The 18,440-nt window shown below is 52.1% G+C and overlaps 1 protein-coding gene across 3 annotated transcripts in view; it reads left to right on the top strand.

Annotated features, from left to right (window-relative positions):
• LOC125281366 (ral guanine nucleotide dissociation stimulator-like) overlaps positions 1 to 18,440 on the top strand; it is a 29,335-nt gene that overhangs the window by 7,383 nt on the left and 3,512 nt on the right. Inside the window, exons 2-5 of one of the 3 annotated variants that reach the window (XR_008959462.1) lie at positions 11,341 to 11,482; positions 13,494 to 13,865; positions 16,776 to 16,947; positions 17,091 to 17,210. The gene's annotated coding sequence lies outside the window, so the exon portion shown is untranslated. The remainder of the gene's footprint in view (positions 1 to 11,340; positions 11,483 to 13,493; positions 13,866 to 16,775; positions 16,948 to 17,090; positions 17,211 to 18,440) is intronic. The other 2 variants (XM_057312802.1, XR_008959463.1) reach the window with 2 other exon arrangements.

An 18,440-nucleotide genomic window follows, 5' to 3' on the forward strand; every position in this document is an offset into this window, starting at 1 on the left:
GCTTCTGCTGCCAGACCTTCCTCCAATTCTCTCTCACCACAGTGACATGGAAACATCATGTCACCTCCACCTAAAAACTGCAGGTCAGCTCTGGCCTCCACTGCCCACCCTCCACCTCACTGGAAGCGATGGTGCTCACCTCCATACTTTTCTTCCTTGTTTGGTAACACATAGGAGCAATTTTTTCCTTGTATATCAGATTATCACATTATATGCCTTAAAAACATGCACTTTTGTCAGTTATAGCTCAATTTAAAAAATCGAGCATCATGTAGCGTTACTATTGCTGCATAACAAATGACCCCAAATCTTATCGTCCAAATAACCACCCTTTGTTATTGCTCGGAAGTCTACAGTTCTGCTGATAGAAGGCAAGCTCAGCTGATCTCAGGCGGGCTCGCTTGCACACCTGCAGTCATATGGAATCTCAGTCTCTCTGTAAGTGGTTCAACAGAATCCAGCCCCCATATTACCATTAGCCTGCTGTTTCTGTCTCTGTGGTTCCAGTTCATCTAACCGCATTGCTGTACTAACACGGCTTCCAGCAGCCTCTGGAATCCCTCTCATGTGCTGCTGGGCCCAGAGACGGCTTGTAGACCTCTAGGATTGTCTTGATTTGGTTCTCTGAGAAGCAGACCCTGAGAAAAACACTTAAGTATAAGTAGCTCATTTCAGGAAGTTGAGAAGTGGAGAAGGAAAGGAAGGTAGAGGGGCAGCCAATACAGTGTCTGTGTTAATGAAGAGGCTACCACTGAGAAACTGGGGCACAGTCCCACTGGGGATGTGCTTCCAGATTGTCCCATCTAAGGGACAAAGAATGGAACCTTTGTTGAGGTTGAGAACCATCTGGTGAGAGTTAACGTGAGCCTCTTTCCTCCTTAATCAGGGTTTTGACTCTGAGGCTTCTCCCTCAAGGCTTTACTGCAAAGGACTTGCTGGCCGTGGAGGCTGGGTCTAGTCTTGTCAGCTAGGTTCCCATTTAACTATTTTAAGTCCACTATAAGTAGGTGATATTTACCTGGTGGGTAATCACAAAATGCAAATGGACTCAAAGGATACCAGAAGGAAGTCTGACCTGTTTTCCTTCGTGGCATAATCAGCTAAAGCCCCTCCCACCCCCTTCAGGGACCAAGGGGGCTGGATTTCTGCATTTAAGGCTGCTGGTGTGCCAGTAGTGCACTGGCTGCACCTGTTAGCGCTTTCCCGTGGGCAGCAGGATGGAATGCCCATCAGAAGCCAGCACTCCATCCTCTCGTGCATGCATCACCAAATAGAAATCTGCTTTTAATGAAGCAGCAGATATTTTTAGTGATTTATCAGGAAACGTTTTGTTACACGGGATGATGGAATACGGCAGAACATTCACGTAATCCCTGCGGCCTCATGATTTGAAAGTCTATGAAGGAATTTAAGCAGTTGGATGTAAGCAAGCTTAACAGTAGGAAGAGCACAAAATGGCCTAATTTATCAGAAGATATTGTGTTAAAACTTGCACAAGGTGGCTTCTGAGCTTGCTGTGCTCAAAAAATGAACAAGGGTTGTGACAAGTCCCTGCTTCAGATCCACTGATTCTCTCCCAGGCTCAGACTAAATGTTTCTGGGCCTGCGTATTTTTCTGCCTTTCAGATTTTCACCCTCTCACAAGACTGTGTTGGACCACCATTTTGGCTCTTGTCCCCTCCCCTGCCTATCACCAGCCACGCTTTCAATCTGTTGTAGAGATGGATACCACTATGAGTATCTTCTTGCTTTCCAGGCTGAATTAGCCCCACCAGTATCAACGTTCACACCCGGGTTAATTGATTAACACATTCATTTGTTTCAGGAAGTAGTGTTGAAAGTATCTGTGTGACCAACATTAGGGGGCTCAGCAAACACAAAGCCCCAATATTTACTTACACTCTCTTGATGTCAAACATTCCAGTTTGAAGGTGGGGGGGGGGAACAATGTTCCAGTTTAAAGGCCATGAGGCCGGAGGGATTCTCTCTAAGTCAGGAAAGGGAAGGCCTCTTTGTTCTATTCTGGCCTTCAGTTGATTGCATGTGGCCCACCCACACGGGAGAGGGCAATCTGCTTCACTGTCTGCCAATTTAAATGTTAATCTCATTCAGAGACACCCTCCACAGACACAGCCAGAGCAATGTTTGACCAAAATATCAGGGCGCCCCATAACCTAATCAGGTTGACACATCAAATTAACCATCATATTATTCTTCATTTCTTTCAGCAGCTCCAATTATGGATGTGCCTTAATTTATTAAATCAGTCTCTGTTCATGGACAGTTGATTATTTTTAATCTTTTGTTATTGTGAGTAACGCTGCGATGAATAGCCTTGGGCACACATATTCATTTGTTTGCCACTGCATCGATGGTTCAGCTTCCCAGAGGTGGGATTTCTGGGTAAAAGAGAAAATGCATATGTAATTGCCCCTTCCTGGAGACTGTACCACTTTGCGTTCTACCAACAATGCCTGAAAGCCCTTGTTCCATGGGGAAACAGGGATCCATGTTTGGTCAAGGAGAACACCATCACTCTTGGCTATGGAGATTGCTTTAGGACCAAGCTGGCCAATGGGAGTGATCAATGGGAGTTTTTTGTGAAAGCATCAGGACACAGAAGCTGTCTCTCCCTGGGGATGGCTCAGCTAGGTGTTGTAAACCTCCAGTGTCTAGGGGCAACCACATAGAGAAAGCCTGGTCAAGAATGATACAAAGTAGTGCCGAGAGACACAGAAAGGACAGTAAGATGGAATCCTGATGGAATAATAGAGCCCCTGGATCCAGCTGGACCTGAATCAGAGGCTATTCCTACACTTATTCAGTTATGAGACCAAAACTTCAGTTTTTAAAAGCCAAATACAATTTCACCTATATGTGGAATCTAAAAAGTAAAACAAACAAGCAAAAGTGCGGAAACAGAACCATAAATAGAAACCAGTGGCTGCCAGAGGGGAGGGGGTTGGGGGATGGGCAAAACGAGTGAAGGAGAGTATAGGCTTCCAGTTATGGGATGAACAAGTCACAGGGATTAAAAGTACAGCATAGGGAATATAGTCAATGGTATTGTGATAGCATCGTATGGTGACAGATGGTAGCTACACTTGTGAGCATAGCATAATGTATAGACTTGTCCAATCACTATGTTATACACCTGAAACTAACATAAAGTGTATATCAACTCTACTTCCATTGTCAAAAAGTTGAAATGAATCCATTTTCCTAAAACCAAGAGAGTCCTAACAAATGCAGCATGCTGCACAAAACAGGATTTCTGCTTTCACAGTAATTTACAATTGAAATGAAGGCATAAAAATTGAGCTACCCTATGATCCAGCCATTGCACTACTGGATATCTACCCCAAAGATACAGACGTAGTGAGGAGAAGGGCCATATGGACCCCAATGTTCATAGCAGCATTGTCCATGATAGCTAAATCGTGGAAGGAGCCGAGATGCCCTTCAACAGATGACTGGATTAAGAAGAGGTGGTCCATATATACAATGGAATATTACTCAGCTATCAGAAAGAACGAGTTCTCAACATTTGCTGCAACATGGACGGCACTGGAGGAGATAATGCTAAGTGAAATAAGTCAAGCAGAGAAAGACAATTGTCACATGGTATCACTCATCTATGGAACATAAGAACTAGGAAGATCGGTAGGAGAAGAAAGGGATAAAGAAAGGGGGGTAATCAGAAGGGGGAATGAAGCATGAGAGACTATGGACTCTGAGAAACAAACTGAGGGCTACAGAGGGGAGGGGGGTGGGGGAATGGGATAGACTGGTGATGGGTAGTAAGAAGGGCACGTATTGCATGGTGCACTGGGTGTTATGCGCAACTAATGAATCATCGAACTTTGCATCAAAAACCAGGGATGTACTGTATGGTGACTAACATAATATAATAAAAAATATTATTATAAAAAAATGAAATGAAGGCACGAAAAACAATGAGAACAACGCAAGACAGAGTATTATCAGGTGCTATACTTTCTGTTATAGACTGAGCTCCATTAGTCCTTCCGAAGTCAGAGGAAGGGCAGGCAGTGGGCCGTGAGGTGATAGGATTTGGGTGGGTGGGACTTCGAAGAGCTCCATAATCCTGTGCCTGCAATTTGAAATCTGATATGGTCTGAGAACCAAAGTTTTTGTAGTGTTGGGGCAAACTTGTGTTCAAGGTGGAGGTGAAGAAATTTTAAACTGTCAGCTTAGGGGCTATGGCCTCAGACCCTGCCAGGGGTGATAGATATGTCACTTTTGGTAGATGTACAGTTTTACACTTCCAACGTCTGAACTATTTAAATTCTGAAACACTTTTGGCCCTACAGAGTGCCTAAAAGACTGCTTCTGTGCTTCACGTCTCAGGGAAGTGAGGGGATGTGTTTTCTGAGGCCTCGATGTTGGGGTGGGTGACCCCAAGGGAACCCCAGAGGCATGACTTGACAGGCACCCATCCCATGGGCAGCAGGAAAAAGCTAGGATGCCTTAAGCACTTGAGATGTGTAAACTCTCCGTGTCTCCAGTTTATAAGTCTCTACTACCATCCCAGTGGGGCTGCTGCGTAAAACTAGTCAGACTGTGACCTGCACGAAGTTGCTTTATCAAGGGAGGGGGCGGGATAACATCCAAGCTGGGCCCCCCTTCACTGGCCACGTGGGCGCTCTGGCGCCGGCCGCCCACTCAGCACTGTTGGGTGATGTGATGGCGGTGGCGACAGTGAGGCAGAGGGAGCATTATTAGGCCTTGTGCTTACTATTGACCAGTTAGTGTCCTCTCCCTGACCACTGCCCATTGGCACATGGGCCTGAGCTATCCCTGGCCTTCCTCTCTGCAGTCTTGGAATGGCCTAACAGGCTGCCCCCCAAGCCATGGGCTCCTCTAGGACAAGGACCATTGTCCTCCTCATGTCTGTATTTCCCAAGTGCCTGACATGCTTAGCACAGAAAGGGGTGAGTGAACTACGTCCGTTGAATGGTGACTGTCCATTGCTAGGGTGACCGGAAGGTCAGAGACTCCCTTAAACCACAGCTCCCTTTTGTACATTTCCCCACAGAGACTCCCAAGGAAGGGGCTGCACCCACACGGCCGTGGGTGATCCACAGCCTCTTCTCACCGAGGGCATCCACGCCTCAGCCTGGGTCAGCTCTGTGATCTGTGGGCTGTTCAGACCTTAGGGGCCAAGAGGTGTCTGACTCCTTTGTCAGCTGCAGGGACAGGAATGAAATCCAGCAGGATCTCCCAGGAGCTACACAATCTGTGGTTTCTTCAGTGGGTGTGATGAGAAGCATCCAGGACGCCATCAGACTGGCTCAGGGGCAGGGACATGGTCTCTGCGGGCCCTGACCTGGAGCCTCCCACCATTGAGAGCAGCTCCTCTCGTTTAGGAGCAGAGTTTGGGGGATCCCAGAGTCTTCCCTTAGGAAGAGTCCAGGCTAGGTACCTTAGCCCCTTATCCTAAACCCAAGTTGCTGTGCCTGAGTGGTGAGCTGGCCCACTGAGCTGGAGTTTCTCTTCTGTGCAGTGTTTTGTCCTGATTCTCTGTTCCTCTCCTCTCAGCCATGCGGGTCTTCTTGGCTTTTTGCTGTGGGGTCACTTCCTGAGGTGAGATAGGGACTGTAGACCAGGATGTGCCTTAGGCTGGCCCACTTTCCTTCTTCTTCTTCTGGAGCCCAGTAGCTGGTGGGTGGGTCAGAACCCTGTGAGAGGGCCTGGGTCGTGAGGTTTGATGAAATGGGTGGAAATACTTCTGTGATGAGAAGATTGAGGAGAAATGAGCCCTGTGGAAAGTGAATGTGGCGGGCAGGAAAGAATGGGGATTTAGACAGGGCCCTGAGAGGACCTCCCCATGCAGGGCTCTGGCTACTGGCCCTCCCTGAGACCCACTGCTGCATTTGGCAAGGGGGCAAGGGTGGCCATCTGGGCAGGACTGGCAGGGCAGGTGTGGGAGCAGCAGGAGCCACACCCTGAACCAGGCAGGCAGGGCCTCGCCATCTGGCCATAGGAAGAACTCCTTCACGGTGCTGGGCCCTGTCTGGCCTCCAGGCCACACTTTGGGCAGAGGGGTGAGAGAACGGAGCCTTCCTTTCTTTGCTCCCTTTTCTCAGATCTTCAACAGGAAACACCTGATCTAATTAGGAAAGAGGGACGGGGAAGGGGCCCTAATTGGATGAAGCTTTGAGCTGCCTGTGACCATCTGCACAGTGTGTCCTTTGCCTCTATCCTGCCAAGATGTGTGTGTGCGCGTGTGTGTGTGTGTGTGTGTGTGTGTGTGTGTGTGTGTGTGTGTGACAGAGAGGCAGAGAAAGAGATGATGTGAACAATAAGACAGGCACCCTGGATGCACTGAAACTAGGGCTCTTGTTCTTAGCTCATGGAGAGGCTTCTGGGGTTCATGAAGCTCCAGAAATTGTGTGCAAATATTTGGGTGCATGAGCATTTTTCTGGGAAAAGACTCAGAGCTCCCAGATTCTCACAGGGGTTCACAGGGCCCAAAATATCAAGAATTTTAAAAAATAGATACACCTCATACATGGCGTCCACGTGGACTTGGATCCTCCAGGCCCAAATTTGGAAACAAGTGAAAGACAGGTAGAAAGAGGAAAGGGAAGGAAACGTTGAGGGTGTCTGAAGTCAAACCAGACATCTCTGCCTCAGGGTCAGGAGGGCGAGTAGGGGCTGCTGCTGCAGGATCGTGCCAGGATTTCTATAGCATTAAGTGACACTGGCCTGGGTGCTCAAAGGGACCCACCACCTAGAAGACCTGGTCCTTGCCTTTTTTGAGTTTGTTGTTCTTGCTTTTTCTTCTTATAACTTCCACTGAGTCTGGAGTTCTGATCTGTTTATTTTGCACATGTCCTCCGAGGGAGGCAGAGGGAGGAAAAGAGAAGGGTCCCGGACCTTTGCGGACTGGTTAGATCTCTTAACCCTTTGGGGCCTGGGCTGGCCATCTTTGCTGCCATTGGTGCTTTGCTGGGGTTGGGGGGCTACTGCTGAGGCCTGCGCTACCAGGGGATTTTATGGCAGGCCCATCCACTCCTCCCACTGCTGCCTCCTCATGCTGTGGCACTCTTTCGGGAAGGCATTTGCAGCTTGTTGGCTTGGTCAGTGACTCAGTGACACCTCAGTCAGCCCTGGAACTCCACCTGTTGGAAGCTGGGAACGGCTAGGGCGCTGGGGAACATGGGTGGGAGCAGCTGGCTGGGGCCTGGGGCTTGGAAGGGTAGCTGTTGCCCCCTCCAGCTTGCCCTCCCCGCAGAACCAGCGGGACGCTAGTCATGCGAGAGCAGAGGGGGAGCCCAGTCCCTGCATGCAGTGAGCCTGCGTTTCCTCCAGAGTCTGGGGCGCAGCCCCGGGGCTTCACAGCACCTCAAGGTACCTCACTCTTTTGGAGTTTGCTTTGTGGCTGTCACTGTGAGCTCCTGGAGGACCCAGAAATTTGGTCTTTTCATCTTTAATGATATAATGGCAGACAATTACCTAATACCTACCGTGTGCCTGGTACCATTTTGAAGCAGCCGATATGTTTTAGCCCAGTAGCTTCTGACAACCCTATGAGGAAGATTCTGTTATTATCCCCAGATGATATAGGGAGACTGAAGCACAGGAGTGTTGGATCACATGGTTTCACAGCTAGCCAGTAGGAGAGCTGAGGTTCACAGCCAGGTAGCCTGATGGCAGACTGGCTGCCGACACCATGCCATGGGACCATGGCACCTTCGGGGAGCCCTGCAGACAGGAGATGGGAAGTGTTCACCGAGCACGGGATGGAGACTCAGAGAAGGAATGAAGAGTGCATCCCGTGCTGAGTTCACCATTTCCTGAACCTGAAGGCCAGCACTAGCCACCCAGGCCTGAGGTGGCCCCAGACACACCTTAAAAGGGTTGTTGACGTCCATTGTGTGTCTGTGATGTTCAAATGTCTTACAAGCATGACATTTCTTCGTACTTAGAAAAAGATGATAACAAATTTGTTTCATGTGAAGGAGTTTCCATGGCAGATAAAATTGGGAAGGGCGTTGCAGGAAGTGGGAACAGAGGGTGCAAAAAGCTTGATCTTGGGGAAGGTAAATAGTATACCATTTCCAAAACTGACAGACTTTCAGCAGAGAAAGGATTTCACGGTTAAATACTTTGGAGAAATGCCGAGTTAAACAAAATTAGACAGCTCTCTTTGCTACACGATTGCTCAGAGCCTTTAACATGCTGAAGTGTATTTTAAATCTACGAGTAGAGGAGAGAAGATGCTACATTTCCCAAGTTGTCTGGAAAATCTGCAGCAAGGCACTGAGAGTCAGGAGACCTGGGTCGCAGTCTTGTCTCTACTGATGCCGTCTGTGTACCCTGTCGAGCACCTAAACTCTGGGCTTTAGTGTCTGAATAGAAGAGATCAGCAGCAGGGCTAACATCTATCGAGCACTGACTCCATTCTAGCCTCCAAACTAAGGACTTTTACACTCACTGTCCTCTTCCCAATCCTATGAGATATTCTACAGGAGAAAAACCAGAGGCTTCCAGATGTCAACTGAAGACATGGAGGAAAGGGGGAGGGGTAGACTTTGGGGACCTTGCAGAGCCCAAATCCTGTGGCATGTGCCCCCTCCTAGCTCCCCTTGGACTGGCAAGCCCCATGGGTGGGGTCAGGAACTCCTAGCAGGGTCCAGCTGCAGAGCGGAAGGTCACGCCAGATGGTGGGCCTGCCAGCTATCTCAGGAGAGGCTGAGGCAGGAAGGAGAGCCAAGCAGGACAGCGGCTCTGGGAGGGGCACTGCCCAATTGGAACAGGCACAAGAGCCTGGTCTGGAGCCTGCTAGACGGCAGGAGGGAGGGGATCTGGTTGGCAGGAGGTGTGGGGACAAGGGGACCTCTGAGCAGCAGCTACTTGCCTACTAGTCTGGAAGTATTTCAGCCTTTCAGTAGCATTCTGTCTACCAGAGGGTTTGCCTAAATATTAGCTCTGGTTTTAGGGGCCTTTCCTGCCAGTTCTTCCTTTTTGCTCTTGAACCAGAGGCTTTGCTCCCCATTCAAATGTTGGTTCTCCTGACAGCCTGCTCCCACAGCAGCTCCTGGTCTGTCAGAGTGGTCAGAGTGGGGGCGAATGGGGATCTGAGAGTCTGTGTCACTCCAGAAGATAGAGTCTGAGGAGAGGGAGACCTTTGGAGCATCGAGTAAATGTGCACTGAGCGCCTACCCTGTGCCAGGCCCTGTGACGGATGTGGTATACCACAGTGAGTACAGCGGTCAGGTAAAGGTCCCATCAACAAAATAAGTCAGGGTAGAGCAAAGGTGTCAGAAGCCTGCAGAAGCAGCTTTCCCCCACAGAGCAGTTTCACCTCCTCACGTGACCTGGAAACCACTGGGAAGGCAGCCCTGGCCTCTGACAGGGATCCTATGTGCCCAGGGTGGGTGCCCTTCTTGCCAACCTTCGAGCAGGTGTTTCTGCTTCTGCTCCGGACTCCCGGCCCCGTGGGTGGCTCCTCTGGGTGACCCGCCTAGGGCGGGGGGCTAGGGTTTCCTGGAGCAGGGTGTGGAGTCAGGGATGGAACAGAGGAGCCATTGAGCTGCCCACAGAGCTGCTGCCTGGTTGCCTACAGGCACCGTGGGCTAGCCCCAGGGAGGCCCGTGCTGGGCCTGGGAGGGGTCACAGCTCAAGTCCAGCCCAGGACTCCAGTGGGAAGGGCACTGGCTTGGTCAGGGAAGGGCTGGGGGAGGGGGGGCTCTGTAGAGTTGGGGGGACTGGGGCTTGGGCCAGGCACTTCTCACTGAGCAGCTTCCCGGGACTCAGTGCCCCCCATCCCTGTGACCCCTCCCAGGCCCAGCACAGGCGGCGGGGGGCTCAAAAAACATGCAGGAGGGGCTCCTGGGTGGCATAGCGGTTAAGCGTCTGCCTTCGGCTCAGGGCGTGATCCCGGCGTTATGGGATCGAGCCCCACGTCAGGCTCCTCCGCTATGAGCCTGCTTCTTCCTCTCCCACTCCCCCTGCTTGTGTTCCCTCTCTCGCTGGCTGTCTCTATCTCTATCGAATAAATAAATAAAATTTAAAAAAAAAAAAAAAACATGCAGGAGGAGTCTCTGTGGTGGGCAGGCAATCAGTCCCCATAGCCTCCCTGCTCAATTGGCTCCCACAATCCTGATCTGGCCCAGACCCAAAGCCTCCACCAAGGATGGAGAAGAGGCAGGAGTGACCCCTCCTCATGCCGCAGGCCCTGGAGCCACCTCCTGTCAATGCCTGTCAACTCAGTGTGCGGTGCTTCCCCCGAGGTGCTGGCAGCCCTGGGTGGGCTGGGCTCTGTCTCCACCTCAGCCTCCCCCCTTCGAGAAGCCTGTGCCCAGCTTGGAGAAAAGCTCTATTGTCCTCAGCTGCACCCCGCCCTGAGCACCTTGAGCTCTTCCTCAGGGCGTGTGGCTTAGAGTTCGCTCTGCCTTGACTGGAGCAGGGACGGAGGGTTGGTCATGAACCACTTGTGAGGGAGAAAGGGGCAGTGTGGGATGTGGAGGGTCAAGGCTACGCCTTTCCTGTTCTTGTCCTCCAGGAACCAGGGGATTTCAGCAGAGCCCAAACCCTGGCTTTCTTCAGGGCTGTCCTAAGGTGGTCTCTCTCCCAGAACGGCCAAGATCCCCACTGGGGGCAGGTTGGCAGCATAATATTGCACAAAGGACACAAGTTCCAATTGGGTTCCTCCACTTCCGTGGAACGGTCTTGGGCACGTTGTTCCCTACCTGCCCTGAGCCTCCGTTTCCTTAAAATGAATATAATAATACACATATGACATGCTGATGAATGTTCTCAGGATAAACCAGCAGAACTGTGCCATAAAGTGAGTAGTTGGCTTTTCTTTTCTCGCTGGTCCGCAAATTTTTCTTTGTTCAGCATCTGGGATTGAACTTGTGGGCATGGACCGAGTTAATCTCTGAGCTGCCTGCTATTCCCTACTTGTTCTTTGAATTCCTCCAACACCTTTGTAACTGGCTCTCTGAATTAATTCCTTCTGTTGAACCATCTGGTGTTAAACACCTCTATTGCTCTGCCTAGACCCGGACTGAGGCAGGCCTTAATGCTCGGAGCTTCATCCTGGCCATTTAACCTACGGGATGGCCCAGAGGCACAAAAGTGACAGAAAAGGTAGATCTGCCACTCTGCTGGCAGCCTAGTAGGGGACTCTGCAGAGGAAGACCCAGAGCTTGTCCCCATCCAAGCTCAGAGCCTGCCCTTGGATACCTCGGGCTCTGGGTCTAAGACATTCTCTCCAGGACTCACTCCCATGGACAAAGCACCTGGGGAGAAGCAGAGCTGTCTCTCAGATGTCTGAAGCCTGCTCTCCTCACTGTCTTCCCACAGTTGGCAATCCTCGAAGACTACGCGGACCCATTTGATGTTCAGGAGACTGGCGAAGGCCCAGCAGGAGCTTCTGGAGCCCCAGAGAAGGTCCCTGAAAATGATGGCTACATGGAGCCCTATGAGGCCCAAAAGATGATGGCTGGTGCGTGATGGAGTCAGGCTAGGGGATTGCTCTCTGAAGCCTGGGTATTTGCACAACAGGCTCTGGGACCCACAAGACTAAGAGTGGTTCCATGATCCCTTTACTGGGTCCTTGGAGACCATGGGTCCACCGTGGACCCCCTTGGGTCCTTGGCCACTGCCTTCAAGAGAGTCGTCTTGGAGAAGGAGCGATGGCCTGTGGTGCCTGAGATGTGAGGTGGTAGAGAAGGCCACCAAAGATCAGGCAGATAGAGTGAGGACAGTCAGGAAGGGCAGGACAGTGGTTGGACCGGGAGTCATGGAACCCAAAAAGAGAATCACTAACTTTAGGGAAGGTGGTGAACTTGAGATGATGTGATGTCAGAGTGAAACATCTTTATGGCAATTGGAACCACATGGCTTGAGAAGGGCAAGCCTGTCAAGGAGCGGGGGCAGACAGCAACGAATAAGACCTGGTCTTGGGGAGCAGAGCAGAGGTCAAGAGAGGATCCAGGGAAAGAGTGAATGGGGGTGATCCGAGAGGAGGACAGGGGTGAGTCAGTCCAAGGCAGGATGAAAGGAAGGTTTGCTCAGGGGTAGTTTTAGTGTTGGGCATACTGAGGAGCCAAGATGAGAGGGGCCACAGGGGCAGTGAAGGGCCTCAAAGGCTGGAACGAGGCATTTGGACTTGCTCCAGAAGAGGAGGGAAACTAATATGAATTCTCAAACAAGACAGAAACAGGATAAATATGGCATTTTAAGGGGATTATTGAGGCTGCGGTGTACAGAACAGACCAGAAGAACTGGGCATCAGAAAGATGAGTTAGCAGTTGTGGAAATTGCTGAGGCTTTAAGGGAGCAATAATTAACATGGCTTTCTTCCCCTCCTGAGCTTGGAGATCATTGAGAAGTCAAATCAAGGTAACAGACTGATGAAGACAAGAATGTCAGTTTTATTACTGATAAAATAGATTGGAGAACATGACTTAGCTATGTCTCCCACAATGGGCTGCTTAATACTTCACAGAGTTAAACTTGCCCACTCGGGCTTGGGCCATGAGGCACAGCTGTAAGCCCTCTCACGGGGGCCAGGAGAAGAAAGAGCCAGAAGGCAGAGCTGAGAAAGAGAGCGAGCATCTACGGGTGATCAGATAAGCTGCTCTCCCTCCTTGGGAGAGGGGTGGGGGCCAGAGAGCGGTCAGGAGTGTTCTTCCACGGAGCTCGTGGAAACGTGAGCTGGGAGAGTGGAGGTTCACCCTAGTAGTAATCTAGACGTGGAGAGACGAGGGTAAGAGTCATCGGGTACTGGTGGTGAACAGGTGGAATTTAGACGCTGAACGGGGGCCAGGACCGACGAGAGCAGTGTAGTGGACGGAGAAGGAGAAAGTGGGAGGGAGACTGCCCTATTTAGATCAGAGGGGTGTGTACCCCTTGGAGGCCCATGAATGCCCTGGAACTGTATATGGAAATTTGCACATTTTTCTGGGGAGTAGCCCCATAGCTTTTATTCGATTTTCACTGGGATCAACGATCCCAAAAAGGGAATCACAGAACTGACTAGAAGAACTTCTGGGGAAAGTGGCAAGTTTGAAACATTAAAGTGAAAGATCTTGATGGTAACCGGAAATGTATAGGGTGCCATGAGACTGGGCAAGGATGTGGGCGAATTAAGACCTGGTTCTGGGGAACAGAGACCGAGAGGGGCCAGGGGAAGAGTCCAAGGGTGATGGGAGAGGACAACCACGAAAATGACTTGTCAGAGGGGACAGTTTCAAGGAGGGAGTGATCAGGAGTATCTGGGCAACGAAGAAGGATTTTCGGATTGTCAAGTGATACTGCTTGGGATGCAAAGGAAGAACTGGAGCTGTGTAGCCAAAAGGAGGTGGATTAGGAGAGGACCCTGCCTCCGTTTCCAAAACGTGTAAGCCTCATTTCCTAAGCCCTTGCTGGCCACCTAAGGATCTCTTTCTGTCTTTCACTCTGGTGCTTCTCTGCCCCGGCCTCCATTGGATCCCATGCTTTTGGAACCCCAGAGGTGTTTTAAGGGCAAGGGACCCCAGATGTCCGGCCATTGGGTCCCCAAAGCCAGTGGCATCTCTTCTGAAGGAGGCTTGGTGTGTTGCTGAGGGCGCTGCCAGAGGAGCTGAGGAGGGCAGCCAGGGATGCTCTCATACCTCCCCGCCACCTTGCCCTGGCAGAGATCCGGAGCTCCAAGGAGACGGCAGCTCAGCCCCTGCCTCTATATGACACGCCCTATGAGCCAGAGGAGGAGGGGACCACCCCAGAGGGTGAGGGGGCCCCCTAGCCCCGGGAGTCCCGGCTGCCAGAGGATGGCGAGAGGCCCCCTGAGGAGTATGACCAGCCCTGGGAGTGGAAGAAGGAACAGATTTCCAAAGCCTTTACAGGTAAGCCCCTGGCTGGGGAGGGTGGGCCTGCTGGGGCCTCTAAACAGCTCTCCAGGCCCAGGGGAAGGGAAGGAGTGGACCCCGGGGGTTGGGGGAGGCCCAGCAGCTGGGCTCCAGGGAAGCACGGTTGAGGGCATCACAGAGATTGGTGAATTGGGCAGTGTGGGCGCGGCACTGTGTGCAGGGTCAGGGAACGGGCACAGGAGGATGAAGGGTCTCCCTGCATCACCACCTCTCAGAGGCCAAGAGGCTTAGGCCACTTCCGTCTTTTGGGAGACAGGGCCTATTTTAAAATAAAGAAATTCCAAACAAAATGATAAAACTTGTGACATATGTTAAATACTTACATTTAACAAAAGAAGGCATTGAACACCCCAGACAAGGAAAACGGCTGTGTGTATAACCTTTCGAGAACCCAGCCCTGAATCACAGAGCTGTGTCTCCCAGTAGCAGACTGTGCCAGACCAGGGACGCCTGTGCCCCGGGGGGGGGAATTCGGAGGAGCAGGAACTGGTGGGGAGAGGGAGGCTGTGAGAAATGCCCTTTGTTGAATGAGGGTTAGGTTTCTCCTGTACCAAGCACCCCAGCGCCTATCCCAGGCCTGGAGTCCCACCTGGGAAGGTGTGTGTTGGTGGTCTGAGTGGGTGCTGCTGCAGCCTGGAGAGCCTGGAGAGTGCTTTAGCTCCTGGGTTCTTGATTCGGTGAGAACATAAAGGATGTAAATACCATTCGACTTCACCCCCACTCCCAGGGCCCCCCACCCCTCCTTGGGCACGGGGCTCATCCTGGAGCCAGACTCAGCTCTCTGCCCTGTCCTCCCCTCCCTGGCAGCCAGACTAGGAAACCACAGGCTTCTGATTTGTTTCCGGTAAAGCATGCACCATTGAGTGGGACCGTTTATCTCCAGAAGTCTCCTTGGAGAATCAATACTGTTTGGATTGCTTAATGGGGAAATCTATGCTCGTCATTAGGAAACCTCGTTAGCAGCCCTGCAGCCGCCAGTGGCATCCCTCTCTTAATTGTCAGGGCTCGGGATTGAGGGCGTGGGGGGTAAATTTCAATAAAACATCTGCCCCCACATCGGAGTATTCATGACAGCCTGGAGCTGGGCTGTCCGTCTCACTGCCCATGGCTTCCCAGGCCGTGGGGAAAAGGAGGAAGGGCGGCAAGTCTGAGGGTGCCAGGAGGCTGTGGGAACCTGGGTGTGGTGCTGGGAGGCGAGGGCAGCTCGTTGTCCCTCGTTTCCTCCTTTCCTGGTCCTTTTGGGCCCTGGAGGCTTATGAGGGTTCAAGTGAAGGGGACCCACACGGCTGGCAGGGCAAGACTCTGCCTCCGGCTATTTGCTACCTGTGCCTCCCCCCTTCGACTACGCAGCCTGGTGTGGTCACTGTGGCTCCATCCAACCCTCCGAGAGTCCTGCTCCCCCCTCAGAACCTGTCCCTGCCTCTGCTCTGACCCTCCTCCTTTCTAGGCTATTCTGTGTCCTGGCTCTGGGTTTTGGTGTCTCAACCTCTGCCTCTCTCTGTCTCTCTCTCTGTCCCTGTCTGTGTCTCTTCTCCCTCCTGCTACTGGCTCCAGTTGACATTAAGGTCATCAAAGACCTACCTTGGCCTCTGCCGGTGGGACAGCTGGACAGAAGCTGCTCCCTGCCTGACGGGGACAGGGACATCTCCGGTCCAGCCTCACCCCTCCCTGAGCCCAGCCTGGAGGACGGCAGCGGTGGGTCCTGTGGGAGCTTCTGGCCAGGGTGACATGTCCTCTCACACCTCAGGCCCTGTGGGCTTGGGTTGGCAGAGCTGAAGTGGGGTAGGGTTTGGAGAACCTGGAGGAAGAAAGAAGGGACAAAATACACATTCCTCCTTCCTCCCAAAGGTGTGGGGAAGGTGTCTCCTAAAGGAGTCTCTTTCTAAATATCTTGCCCACCATGCCACAGAAATCCACTATTTTACATTCACTTCTTTGTGAGTATTTTGCCTGACCCAATCCTTTGGCAATGCAAGTAACTCTTGAGGTGGGGGTGATGCTAGCATAGGAAGTGTCTGACCCCTTCGGGCAAGGGACGGGTCTGGTCCTTGCATCTGGTGACTGAGAGACAGGAAGGTCCTGAAAGTGCTACAAGGAGAGAAAAAGCCCAAATGAGGAGAAAGGAAGCACCGAACACTTCATCTCTGTCAGTTTGGTACAGAACGGGCAGCCAAGTGCTTGTGAGCGCCTGTTTGTACATTTGTGCCTGAGTGTGAGGGCTACTTTGTAAATGCAGGATGAAGGAGGGTCTCCATCGCCTGTCCGTGGGTGCCTGTGCTCATGTGACCCACTGGCTTCCTCCCTCGTGCTGGCTCAGTGGTGGGCCTGCCCTGGTCTGGGAGGGCAGAGCCGCCTCAGCTGGGTGTCTCCGGTGGGGGCGGGGAGCCTGTGGGCAGCAACCCTGGGGGCGGGGGAGGGGCGGGCCGGCGGCGGCTTGGGGCAGGATGAGCCTGTCAGGATGGCACCAAGGGGAATCGGATAATTGTTCTCAAATGCATAAGTCACTTCGACAGAATGGCTTGGCAGGGTGATATGGAGAACGGTCATGAACTCTGAGGAGGCGAAAGAAATGATATTATCGGCGCTGAAGCCTCCCGGAGGGGGAATGGAACAGGGGAAGGCAGGCAGCTGCTCCAGAGGGAGAAGTTTAAGTGGTTTCTCATGTTGCTTCTCTCCCCTCTCCTCCCACAGCGTAGGGACTGGTAGGCGCGGTGTGGCCTAGGAGGGCTGCGCCCCACCCCCACAGCCAGTCAAGCCCAGGAGCATGTCCCACCCTTCCAGAACATTCCTTTGACCCCTTTTGGCAGAAAATGGTGGAGCCCTGGTTATTCTATAGGGCTCTATCTCTAGGGTCCTCAGAGTCTATGACTGGTATATTCCCCACAGCCCAGTTTGAAGGATCTGAGAAGAGCTGCCTGTCACCTGGCCGGGAGGAGAAGGGGCGGCTACCTCCCCGACTCTCTGCAGGGAACCCCAAGTCAGCCAAGCCCCTAAACGTGGAGCCCAGCAGCCCCCTTGGGGAGTGGACAGACCCAACATTGCCTCTGGAAAACCAGGTGTGAGTGTCTGTGTCCAGCTGGGGACTCTCTCCCCTCCCTTCCCCTCCTGCCACTGGCTTGCCTGCAGGGGACACCCAGAATGGGTGGGCCAGGACGGCGAGGGACCCAGCAGAGATGCCCCCTTCCTCTCTCTTGTCCTCAGCTGGTACCACGGGGCCATCAGTGGAACAGATGCCGAGAACGTGCTCCGGACGTGCAAAGAGGCCAGCTACCTGGTGTGCGACAGCGAGACCAGCAAGAACGATTTCTCCCTGTCCCTCAAGTGAGTCGGGGTGGGCCTGCGGTAGGCAGGATGAGCTTGTGAGGATGGCACCAAGGAGGATCCATGGGAAGACAACCAGCAGGACAGGAGAAGACTCCAACCTTCCCCCCATGCCCAGCCAAGCTGGGGAGAAGTCCATCCCCAGGAACTTTTGCTGACTCTGGGCCCTAGGGACCTGGAGCAGTCTGAGGCTCCTCCCCTGACCTCAAGGAGCTCAGAGTCCGTTAGAGGAAACAGTCAAGCTACAGTGTCCAGCTCCAAAGTTTATGTCACTTACCAGCTGTGTGCCCTGGGGCCCCCTGAACCTCTCTGGGCCTCAGTTTTCTTACTTATAAAGTAGGGGAATAATAATATCTACCTTATAGGGAAGGATCCAATGAAATAATATATGGGAGGCACTTAACATGGTGCTAAGTGCTAAATAAATTATCACCTTCATCTTTACTAATGGCAGTCCAGATGTTCTTGAAGCACCGGCAAGGAGATAGGAACTTTGCCTGAGGGGCTCTGCAGGGGGAGGCGGAGGCTGGATCCTGGGAGGAGGGTGGAGCAGTGGACACAAAGCTATCGTTCACTCTGAAGAAGTGGGCAGGAGGACCGGGCGCTAGTGGCTGATAACTGAGTTTTAAAGGATCCAGGAAGATGGGGGAGGCAGGGCGCTCCCTTCCCATCAGCCTTCCTCCTAGGGAGTAGATAGACACAGAGAGGTACTGGCCTCCTACCAGAATGGCCAGCCCTCCCCTCGGTATCCAGGAGTCCTGCCCGATAGAGCCTGCCCCCCACATGGCAGCCTGTCAGATGGTGGGTTCATTCGCATCGCCCCCATCACTCCTGGGACATCTGTACCACCTCCTACCACATTTCTCAGGGGCATTAGAATACAGGTATACCCCCACTTCAAACAAATGCAATATACAGCAATGTGGGACTATTAAACAGACATTTGAGGATAATTATTGAACTTCAACTAAAAGATAATGGGAAAATGCCAGTCTAGAGTCAAACAACCTGAATTTTATTCTTGGGTTTCATAAAACTAGCTTTGTGACCCCAGGCAAATCATGGAACCTCTCTGGGCCTTGGTTTCTCCCTTTGCAAAATGCATTGATGGGTACCTCTTAGGTTTCTTGCAGCTCTCATACTCTGCAATTGTCATAAAATCAAAGGAGCATTTAGGAAAAGTTCATCTGTCAAAAATCTGATATAACCCTAGGAATGTGTGTTGCTTTA

Source organism: Ursus arctos, unplaced genomic scaffold (assembly GCF_023065955.2).
Source record: "Ursus arctos isolate Adak ecotype North America unplaced genomic scaffold, UrsArc2.0 scaffold_16, whole genome shotgun sequence".
In the NCBI taxonomy this organism is placed as follows: Eukaryota; Metazoa; Chordata; class Mammalia; order Carnivora; family Ursidae; genus Ursus; species Ursus arctos.